Here is a 10,897-nt window from a genome sequence, read left to right on the forward strand (position 1 = left end):
AACCGGATCTGAGGGTTAACGCGCCGCATTTGGTGATAACTTTCCTCCAGTCTGTGTTTCTTTTTCCCCCTCAAACGGTTTCATAACAGGCAGAGGGTGACCGGCCTAGTTGGCAAAAGGCTTCTGATCACCTGGCTGATAAGTCTGAATCCAATAAAAACACACCTGGGTTTACAGAGGGACCACAGCCAAGCAGACTGAATTATGGGAGCTGGATCAACTTATTAGTGCGAGCACGTAAACGTTGCAAGCGGAGGAAAAGAAGCGGTTCCCCCCGAAAGAGCCGGAACATTTGAGCGACTCCCCTAAACTCGGCTGCCGGGCGTCGCGGCTTTGAAGTCTGACTTCTGCCCAGTGGAGCAGACAGCGCTGGCATCTTCCCGCTGGAGGCTCGGGAAGTCAACTCGAAAAGCACAAGCGGGGCTCTGGACGGCCCGAATATGATATTTCCTGTGTGCTCAGCGGCTCTGTTCCGGGGCAGATCGGCGTGGTGATTAGTTACTGGGACGTGGAGAGGTATGCCTGCGGGAGGAAGAGGAGGCCGAGGCCAGCGGCCTCATCAAAACCCTCCTGTGTCCAACAGCTGCTAATCTGCCTATTTCTTATTATACCAGCCGGTGAACTGTGAAGGGGAGAGGATCATTTCAGCCGGAATATGAGCGACACAGCAGTATTATACCAACAATGTCCCTCCTGCTGACCTTTCTGCTCAACGTCTGGTTGGAAAATCGACATAAAATCTTTACGTCAAACTTTTGTAAATATTGTGAGCAATCGTGAGAGATGGTGATAAAGTGACTGTTTTATCAGGTGGGTGTCTGAGTCACCCTCATTAACAAATGTTTAGTAGGCTTTAAAGGTAAATCATTACCAAGACTGTACATGACCATCTGCTTGTCAACACAGTGACGATAAACTATGAGAATAAAGTGCAAGAAAATGTTGATGTTCGATAACAATCTCGAGGCTTTATTTATTATTATTAATTCAATGGACTGATTTAGTGTGGCTGTTCATTCCACAAATGCATCTTCCTCACAAACGCACCATCTAATAGGGAAATAATCACATTTTCCAACTCTTTTATAACGTTCATTAATAAGAATCAATGAAGTAATCCACCAAATGAATGTGTTTCAACACTTCTTCTTTATGCTTTGTCCAAATCCCAGCAGACTCTGGGCAAAAGGCAGCTACATCCTGATCACACACTCGCTAATTACACACACCAGCTTAGCTAAGCTGCCGAGGATTGGGTTTTGGTACGAAACCATCAAACTCATGAATGCAAAGGGAGAACATGCAAACGATAAACAAAAACTACCAGAACTGAAGCGTCCTTCTGCCACATGAGGACGATGTTTTGCAGGAATTTGTATTTCATTAATGAAACTGCAAAAGTGTAAATTCTAATGATTAAATTCCCGTGTTGATTTAAGTAGCTTAACTTTACTTCTGTGTAATAATGTCTGCTGTGTGTGTGTGTGTGCGGTGTGTGTGTGTGTGTGATGCAGTCTGGGTTGCCGTCCGTCTGCAGGGGTCTCTGGGTTCCGCTCCACAGACATCTGGGTGCAGCTGGGCCTCGGTGACCCGGCTGACCGGCCGCCCTGCAGCCCCAGCAGGGACTAAAAGGACGATTGTGCTGCAGGGAGGCCGTGTGAAGAGATTTGCAATTATTATTACATTTTCTTGTTGTTCTGCCAAAAACAAGCACAGGAGCTCCTCTTGTTGCGGTCCCCGAATCATTCCTGCCTTCTCTAACGTAATGTGAGGAATGTCGTGACGTATGAAGACCCCCGTTTATTTGTGGATTGAGTCCATGTCGAGAAGCTTGGGACCTTCAGAGAAAAGCGCTGACGTTTGCTCACTCGCTCGTTTCGCGCCCGCAGACTGTCTGTTTGCACCGGAACATTTTTCATTCTTATATTGAGATCGTTTTGAACCACATTCAACATCTGTGCATGACTGAAGCCGTCTTGGCTGCTCTCTTCCTGGTTGGCCGCAGCGGGTCACGTGATCAGCATGTGCGAGTTATGTTACCCCGAATGGCCTTTCTTATACAACCTGGGCCGCTGCTGTCGGAGCGCCTTCACCCGTCGGCCTGCGTTTTTAAAATTTCATTTATCCTTTAACATCGAAGTCGATTGGAGCAAAAAGCACAAGAACGATGTCTCAGTGGGGCCTTGATGGATCAACCTGTGAGACGGTGATGAACTGGAGCGGCACAATGGGACCAGCCTGATTGATTTAGTGCACAGTTAGTAGACGATTCAATCCCATGAGCAAGGCAGCCTTCACTGTTGGTGCGGTGATGCATCCTGATCATCTAAAGCAAATTAGTCAAACAGAAAAACCTGAGCTGGGTGTTGTGTGTCGCTGTCTCACCTTGTAAAAACAACACAAAGTCAGGATTTGTTGCTGTTTAGCGAAAGTCGCACCGTAGTTCAGCTTCGGCGCTGTTTAATGTGCAACACTGACTCCGTCACCATAACACTGATTAGGCAGCACTTACTAGACTCCTGCGATGTTATTTCAAGGTGGAGTCTGTATGTTGGTTGTGTGTGTGTGTGTGTGTGTGTGTGTGTGTGTGTGTGTCTTGCAGTGGAGTGATGTGTCTTTCCAGGCCAGGGGATTTCCTTCATCCAGAAGCACTCAGAGTTATTACTGTGGAGGAGGATCTGAGCTCTGCTGCAACGCCTGTTTGAAGTTCCCCACAACGTTTTACCCCACTAACACTCCCAGAGATCACACACACACACACACACACACACACACACACACACACTGTGAAAACCTGCTGTCTTCTGTCCGTGATCCGAGCTTCCAGTCGTTACAATGCGTGTTTAAACGGCTCTAATCCAACTTTCACTGGGCGTTGCTATTCCGCACACGTGTGCGTTTGCGTTTGCGATGCAGTCAGGGATTGATTGTGGCGTTTGTGAGATTACAGGACTATTGATTCACATTGATTCCTCTGAAGTGGTTTTCTGTCTTGGCTCAGACTCTTTTTATTCTCCAAAAACAACCGGGAATTAAGCGACGTTCTGGAAGCCCGGCGACTCGCCGGGGCTTGTTCCCGTTTAGCCCTGTGATTTATACAATGTAACTCCGTAAGAGCCGCAGATTATTGTCGTGTTTGGCAAATCTCTGTTTATCTGTACAGTAATGTTGTCGGAGGAGATCACCTGCTCACAGTTACTCATCAGGCTTTTTATAGGAAGGACAGGAGAATAAATGTGGACGTTTCATTCAGGGCTGACTGGATGCTGAAAGGTGTTTCAGCATCAAGTCTAAACTAAAGTGACACAGGAGCATGAGGAATATTAAAACACTGCAGTGTGCATGCTGGGTCGCTAGCTGTGTTGTTTTGTAATACATGAACTCTGGGACGTCGTTCAGCTGTCCTTCAGCTCACTCGGTCTCTCACTTTGCTGTAAATGCGTCTCCGCTGGTGCAGATGATGGTGCAGTGAATCAACACTGGTCCAGAGAAACACTGGTAATTTAAAAAAAAAAACTGTTCACCACTCTGGGATTTTACATTTTTGTTGTTATTGGTAGGTATTCATGGTAATAAATAAACCAGAGTTCTCATCTCTGCTGCTTTTGATTGGATCTGCTGTTAATGTGTCTTTGTGATTCCACTCAGCCTTCAGCAGAGACGCTGCAGTGTGAATTATTTCACTTTGTTCATTCTTGTGTTGTAAATGTTGACTTTGTGAGGATCATACAGCATTTCTTTATTTTTGTGCCAAATTTGGAGCTTAATAATGTACTAAATGACGTGTGTGGTCTGTGCTCGTACACGTGTTTCTGATCAGGGTGCGCAAGACCGTTATGCTCAATTTTCAATAAACCTGCTTAACAACACAACATGTTTCCCCATGATCCTTGGTGATGAGCGCAGGACTTGTCTTTAGCGTTAATTAGCAAATGTTAACACGAAAACACAACAAGCTAACACTGTAATCATTATACCTGCTCCACACTAACGCAGTCACCCCGGTGTGTGTGTGTGTGTGTGTGTGTGTGTGTTGGTGTGCTGACGTTAGCACTAAGCTGGAGAACAGCTCTGCCTAATTGCAGCTTCACGGAGCCGAGCCTCCAGACTCCAGACTCCAGGTCCTGTCAGAGAGGTGAGACGGGTTCAGAGTCAGACAGGAAATATTAACACAATAATGTGTCGACGCCAGAACTGAAGTTTAGAAAATTCAGTCCCGTGTTTCCTGATTATGTATTGATTTGCTGTTGATTTTACATAGTTTTCCAAAAAATACAACTCAATGAGAAAAATCGACCTGATTCGGAGCAGTGATCCATCATGATCATCGATGGGCTTGATGCTTCATCATGGTGTCAAACATTATGTAAAGTTGCCGCAAGTCCCTGTATTATATAATGGAAATAAAACTTTTAAAAAGCTGCTTGCTTGAGGAGACAATATGAATTTACAACTCCATATTAATGCAATAAATGATGCAATGCAGGCCAGATAAGATAGAAGACCACAATGAATGCTTCAGGGATGTCGGAGCGTTTTATTGACTTTTTAAAGTACAGGACGTGCAGAATGGCAGATCCCACTCGAGATGTGAATTCAGAGTGAGTCGAGCTTCCAGTCTGCGAGGTGATGGCTCTGCTTTACCCGGATCTGAAGAAAAAACACATTTATTTGGCATGTTTTGCACTATGCAAAGAAGATAAACATTCATCCAGCCCTGCAGATGAGCGGAATAAGCAGAAGGGAGTGATATAAAGATAGACTGGAGTTTCTCCACCTATGTTGCAACAGACTCATAAAAAGTGTGATTTATAAACTGGATCAGGTCGCAGATTCAGAATCCATCCCATCTCTCCGTGAAGCTGCGGTTGCCGCCTCCTCTCGGACCCTCGGAACGGTTTTCCTGGCCGTCGCTGCGATTCCCTCTGATCCAGCAGTTGCTGTTTTGGATGTGAGGAAAACAAACGGCCCCTCCCGGAGCCCGCCGGAGCACTCCGCGGTCACACGCAGGAATAATTAGTGGTATTCTCCAGGCTTGGACTCCGGCCAAGGCCCGGCATTTCATCTGCCACTGTGAGCTAAATGTATGTGGGGTTGAGATGAGCTGAAGCGGCCGGCCGACGTGCAGGGTTTCACGCTGAATTCTTCCCGCGTATCGTTTTTCCGGGCCTCGTCTCTAAGTCGCTCGCTCTAAGCCCTCTTTTCTCTCCCTCTTCCCCGGTTTTGTTATTTTACCTGGAGGTGCAGGTGTGAAAGGGTGAGGCCGTGGAAAAACATTCGATTCCGTAAGCTTGTCATGAAGGAATCCGCCGACTGACCTCTGCATCTTGGCACACAATGACAAATGGGTTCGCAATTTTCCGCCTGACTGGGGAGCAACAAAGCACATTTCCACTTTCGCTGGTAAGCAGCGAGAGTACAGTCTCCCTCTGTCAGGCTCTCCAGCCGGAGCACGACTCTTCACTTTGCAGCATTTGCAGCTTGAATGGTCAAAATAGACATTTAGACTTGCTATGATGTATCAAGACAAACAGCGTTACGTGAGAGCCAGACTCCACGGACTGAGGTAATCTGTTGATGAAGACACGCATGTCTGTTTTTCTTGCATCAGATTTTTAGAAGTAGTCTTTTTCCCTCTTTGGTATCTGTGATTGCTATAAATTAGGAGTGTTTTTTTGTTGTTGTTGCAGCATGCACTAACACTGAATCAACACCGCCGTGCACTTTTGAGCAAACAAGAACACATTTATTGGTGATAAAATTAGATTAAACTACGGATTCTTTATATTGTAAAACAGCTTTTTTTAGTTCCACAGATGCATAACAAGTTGATTTTTTTTAAAAAAGAAGAAATTATGCTATTTCCCATGATTCCTTCTACAGCAAAAAAACTATTAAATGCCCCAAATTTTGTCTATTTGCAGCTCACAGCTGCTATAAATTGCTTAACTTTGAGATTTCCTTTGCTCCAAACCTGCATGCCGGCATGCAGGTTCTCCCCTCACTGTGAAAATATCCCTGCTGAGTCCAGGCTCCTGGTCCTGTCTGTGAGAAGTTTGCATGTTTCCAAGGGTTTTCCTCTGCATATTAATTTCCTCCAACCATAATCCAAAAAGCTGCATTTTAAGTTAATTTCTTGCATTAATTTGGCTGTAGGTGTAAATGTAAATAAACGTGTGGGGATTCCCTCCTGCGTCCTGCAGCTCCAGATGGATAGATACAGTCCAGGCCACTGTCAACGATGACTTTCATTGTAGTTTTTGCACTTTGCGTTCTGTCTCAGGGACTGCTGAACCCTCTGCCGTGTCAGTTTGGCCCGCGGTCTGCATGCATGAAATCCTCCCTCACTGAAAAGCGCTCAGCCTGTATGTGGAGGTGATTGAGGGCCGAGCAGGGTTTCTCCCATCGGGCCGCTGATTTCACCGCTGATTGAATTGCTTCCAAAGTCTGCAAGAATGCAAAAGTGGAAGTGATTGAAATGAAGCGGTTGACCTCCTTTGTGACCCCGGAGATCTCGGTGCCCTGCGGGAGCACGAACTGCCGCAGGAGAGGAGGAAATCAAAGCGATCCGTGATGCTATTTGTGGCAGCGGCACCCGGAGATCCACTGCTGCTCCCCCTGCTCCGATCCCAGGCCGATCGATCCAAATCCACCGTTGAGTTTGATCTGAAGCAGCTGATAACTACTAATAAAGCAGTGTGTTTTTAAATGGCCCTGGTTGGACAGTTCAGGGCAGCGATCCTGTGATTTTAACCTTTCGGGATGGTTTGTCACGGCGCTGGGAGCCTAATTGATGCCTCATGCTTCCCAGGGGGCAATTACAGCGTCCAAATGTCAAGACCTAATTTGCAACTCTGTAATGTGGACTCACGGGCTTTCGGCCTATTTCGGTCAGCAGATGTGCGGGACTGCAGAGGGAGGGAAATTTAGTTTAGTCCAGCCTTCCTGAAAGGAAGGTGGAGAATCTGGAGAGAGAAAAAAAAAGGGAGAACATGCAAACTCCATGTCGTCCAGTAAGATTTAAAGCTATAACCACACTCTTATTGCGTCACCCTGGAGGAAAACATGATGCTCCTCCAGTTCAGCAGCAGCAGCCTCGTCTCTCGTTCAGTGTTTGGTTCAGCAGTAATGCCGGGTTCGACTCCCTCAGCCCTTCTTATCTTCACATTCTGAGAGGAAAACCTGCATTTAGCAGACAGTCAGCAAACCGATGAACACAGCGGCGTATTTAGCCTGATTGTCAGTGTTCTTAGTGATTCCATTCTATATAAAGAGGCGCTCCGGTTCATCATATGTGCTGTAACACTCTGGTACTTGTATTTGCGCGGTGGCTCGATGCCACAGATGACAGCTGGGTGTTTGTTATTGAGGATCAGAGTCTTGGGCTCATCCTCCTCCAGGTACTATGTGTTCAGATGCCTTCGGTTAAACAAAACACAGCGGCTGACTGGCAGCCCGGCGCTGTGTTTGCTTCTCTGTGGGCGCCTTGTTAACCGGGAGACTAAACTCTGCAGAAATGACAGTGGCCCGGCCTCTTCTTCCTCTTCTTCTTCTCCCTTTTCTTTTTCTTTTTCTTTTTTTTGTTCTGCACAGCACCTAAACATCCATGTTTTCTGCTCATGTCACCATGGCGATGCAAACAGAGGAGCATATTTTCCACTGCAGCTGACAGCTCGCGATGCGGAGTGTCAGTAAAAATCAGGTATGCTGGGTCTAATTGCTGCTTGCTAAAGGCAGACCGCAGAATCCTCTCGCCCGGCCGGGACGCCAGAAATGATCAAACTCCAACAAAGTACAATACAGGAAGTGTGAAAGATGATTTTTTTTTATGTGTGTGTGCTGTGCCTCAAAACATGAATGATAGATGAAGCGATGCTATATTTGTGGACGGCTGCTTGTAGATTTTTCCAGGTTTTTACTTCCCACACCCCCCTCCCTCTCCCTCTCCCTCTCCCTCTCTCTCCCTCTCTCTCTCTCTCTCTGGACTCGGATGAAAGCCCAAAAGTATCAAGTGGATAACGCTATACTTACACTTCTGCTGTAATCCCTATAAACACACATGTAGCTAATAATTTGTGAGCACAGCAATTTACTGGGGAATAAACAAACAACAAAGAGCCTGAAATCAATAGTTGCAGGATTGAAATGACACAAAGCTGCAGACACCATCCCTGCGCAAACACACTCTTAGAAGTGGCCACAGCTTTAAAGCAACAGGTGAGATCCCCGGCACCTCCCCTGCCTTCCAAATGTGCAGCCTTCTAAATATAGAAATTATGCTCTCTGATAATTGGGGGCAGACAACAAAGCCGGCTATATTTCCACCCTGCTCCTCCTCCTCCTCCTCCCCACGCCACCGCCACGGCCGCCGCCGCCGCCGCTGCTGCTGCTAAGTCCCGTCCCCGGCTGACAAACAGCAGGGCTGAGATCAGAGTGTGAGAGCCTGAGTGCTGAGGGAACACCTGCGCTGTCTGCCTGCCCCGTGAGGAGAGACGAGGAAGATCACTGACTTCCACACCTGCCCGTCCACCCACGCCATGCACACACACACACACACACACACACACACACACACACTTGATTTGGTTTCCTCGAGAGCCCTTTAAGGCCGCTGCTGAGGAGGTGATGAAAGTCCGGGGGCGTCCATTAAGCGTGTGAGCCGGCCCTCCAGAGTGGGTGCGGATGAGGGGTTTAAGTGTTTTCAGCGAGGAGCGGCGGACCACCTGGAGGAGGAGGAGGAGGAGGAGGAGGAGGAGGAACAAAAGCATCTGTCTTGGGGCCAAGTAGACTCCAAAAACATCGGTTAAACAAGTGCCAGAGAGCACTTCTGGGCATCAGGTATCACAAGTCAGGATTTCCAGCGTGTTCAGAGAGATGACCTTCAAAATGTCGGGGGGGGGGGGGGGGGGGGGGGGGGGGTTAGCGCTCTCAGGTCTGCACAAAGTCTGCTTTTCATGACTACAAAAGGCAGTGGCAGGAAGCCCTGCACGGAAACTTTAGTCTTGTTGGAAACACTGCAACAGCAACAGAAAAGCCGAGGGTCAAAGTCATGAACAAACTATCACTGCAACACTCTTCTTTTCTTCTCTCTGCTGGGACGAGTCAGGAATGAGACACGCCCCATCCATCGCGAAAGACGAGCGCTGAAGGCATCTCTCAAAACACAAGCCCTCTCTTTTTCACGCTTTGATGGGTCCTGCGTGCGCTCGCTGGACGCAGAGGGGATGTCCACGTGCGCACGCAGGTCCTAACACACTCTGGGACGCCGCCATTAATCGGCGGCGGCGGAGTGTTGATGTTCAAGGTGTGCAGGTGGGAAAGTCCCGCAGTATCATGCTGTAGACAGGAGAGAGTTGGCAAGCAGGGTCGACTATCCATATCGAGACACCCCCACTGGCTCACCATCACACACACACACACACACACACACACACACCCACACACAGATCACAGACTGAGCTTTCATGCTTCAACACAGATCTGCTCCCAACCGTGGAGGAAACTGTGCACACATATGAGATAGCGGCCTCTGAGGCATAAATCACTAATTCAGCTGCAACCTAGCATAGTTTGGATGTTTCTTCCTTTGTCTACAAATAAAGACGGCTCACGCCTTCGTGGAATAATTTAAACACAGACGTAGGAGAACGAGTGTGTCTTTGCACATGAACTTTCCCCAGCAGGGCCGCCGCTGCTGAACTGTCCCCAGGCAGTTACTTCATCCTTATCGCTCCGCTTCGGGGTTTTATTCAGCCGTTAAACGCCGCGGGGCCCGAGCTAAAGGTCAGATTTTATTTGGCCCCGATGGCGTTTGCTGCACGGCCGCCACGTTTCAAACCGCATCGAGGAGGGCGGCTTTGAAGTTTTTTTTTTTTTTTTTTTTTATGTCATCTGCCGGCGCAACGGCGTCCATAAAGAAAGACAACAAGCGATCTCGTAAGAGGGTTTATATGTTTAAACTCTGAAAGAAAAAAGCCAAACGGTAAAGTACACCTCCTTTTTAAGATCGTGATAAAAGTCATTTGTTGATGGGTGAGCACAGTGATCAATAAAACACCTCCATCTCTGACGTTTACAAAGCGGTGTTTTGTTCATATTCGTGTGTTTTGTCAGGTTGGGCGTGGGACACATGTAACAGGAGTCTGGGTAAAATTAGTGTGTCTACAAGACAAATACCAATTAAAAATAACCAAGTGGTTCACAGTCGCCACAGTGTGATAAAAAGATTTAAGATCAGAGGAATCTTGTTAACATTTTGCCAAAATGTTAAAAATGTTTTGGTCCTATTAAAATATATCGCTAGCTGAGCCTTTCCTCAAAGTAAATGAAATAACGGTACAGTATTTCAGTCCTTACACACCTGATACACTTTCTAGTTGTTTTTTTTTTTTCTCTATATTTGCTTGACTCTAACTGTAAAAATATATTCTGAAATAAATAAATATATAACATAAATATATGAATCTAAAATGAATAAATAAACCTTTACACGTTTCAAACAGGTCTAGACAGGGTTGTTTCATAAAAAAGTGAATTCCTTCAAAGTCCTTCTGATCAAACTCCGACAGTCTCCAAAAACCTAAAAGTGTTTTTTTTTCTCTTTCTCCTCAGACTCCAGAGCAGCTGGCGGCTCTGTCCCGCAGACGGCTGAGAGGATGCTCCGCCGCCGCTCGGCTCCACTTCCTGTCCGCCTCCTGATCCGGGCAGGTACCTGCGGGGTCGTCCGGGCCCCTGAAACAAACGGCCCCCTCATGCCGAGCGTGCAGACATTCTAGCCCGTCTCCCCGGCTGCTGAGAGACGGCCCGAGCATTCCTCCAGGAGGCCTCCCCCCCCCCTCCCCACGGTGCCTTTATCCCCCCGCTGGCCGGTCTGCTGTCCGCCAGCCTGCACTCCGCT

Source organism: Salarias fasciatus, chromosome 2 (genome assembly GCF_902148845.1).
Source record: "Salarias fasciatus chromosome 2, fSalaFa1.1, whole genome shotgun sequence".
Classification (NCBI taxonomy): Eukaryota; Metazoa; Chordata; class Actinopteri; order Blenniiformes; family Blenniidae; genus Salarias; species Salarias fasciatus.